This window comes from Lipotes vexillifer, unplaced genomic scaffold (assembly GCF_000442215.2).
Source record: "Lipotes vexillifer unplaced genomic scaffold, Lipotes_vexillifer_v1.1 scaffold150, whole genome shotgun sequence".
Classification (NCBI taxonomy): Eukaryota; Metazoa; Chordata; class Mammalia; order Artiodactyla; family Lipotidae; genus Lipotes; species Lipotes vexillifer.
In genome coordinates this window covers 7,456,834-7,458,048 of record NW_006792921.1, presented here as the reverse complement: position 1 = coordinate 7,458,048, position 1,215 = coordinate 7,456,834, and positions in this window count along the sequence as shown.

The window sequence follows — 1,215 nt, the reverse complement described above, 5'->3', positions numbered from 1 at the left end:
TGGGCTCTAGAGCGCAGCCTCAGTAGTTGTGGCGCACGGATTTAGTTGCTCCGCGGCATGTGGGATCTTCCCGGACCAGGGCTCGAACCCGTGTCCCCTGCATCGGCAGGCGGATTCTCAACCACTGCGCCACCAGGGAAGCCCTGGAGGAAGTATTTTGGATAAAGTGGTCAGGGAAAGCCTCTCTGGCTAGGAGACTCGAAAGGAGGCATGAGTAATTGAGAGAGTCGTGTGGATATTAGAGAAGAGTAGCTTTCCAGGCTGAAGAAAGAGTAACTGGGGGCACCTGAGGTGGGAGTATATGCTTGGGCGTCCAGAAAACAGTTAGGAGGCCAGTGCAGCCGGAGTTGGGGGGAGCCAGCGGGATAGTGGGGGGTGAGGTTGGAGAAGTAATTGAGGCAAGTGCACAGAGACCCAGGCGAAGCCTCAGCGAGGATTATAGGGGAGATGGAAGGCCGTGGAGGGCAGGCAGTTGAGCAGTTGAGCTGTCAGTCTCACCCAGGGTGCCTGGGTAGAGAATAGACTGATGTGGTGGGGAAGTGGGGTAACCTTTGAAGCTATTGCAGCAGTACAGGCCAGACAGAGCGGTGGCTTGAGTTAGAGAAGTGGTGGGTGGTAAGGAGTGACCGCACTCTGATGTAGTTTGAGGGCAGAGTGGAGGTGGAGTAAGAAAGAGCGGAGTCAAGGATGACTCCTAACACCTCCGGTCTGAGCGACTGGAAAAATGGAGCTGCTGCAACCTGCCTCCCTGGATGTAAAGAAGATGGGGAGGAGAGGGGGTTGAGGGGAAAGCAGTCCTGCTGTGGACGTGTTAAGCTTGAGAATAATGGGAGACGTCTAACTGAGGCTGCCAGGAAGCTGTTCAGGCGAGAGGCTGGAACTGGAGGTGTGGAGCGGGGCATGGTTAGCACGTATGTGGGCAAGTCCCCTGGGGAGTGAGACTAACTAGAGAAGAACTCAGCCCTGGGGCTCCCCAGAGTTGGAGGTCAGAAGGATGAGGACAGTCCTCAAAGGAGGCTGGGAAGGAATGGCCAGTGAGGAGGGAGGAAAACCAGGAGCGTGGTGTCCAGAAGCCAGTGAGGTGCATGTTTCCAGAAGGGGATAGCGATCAAATGTGTCACAGGCTTTGGAGGCCCAGTGAGGTGAGGCTTGAGGCTGACCACTGATTTGGGAACACAGAGTCATTGCTGAGCTTGATAAGAGCAGCGCCGGAAG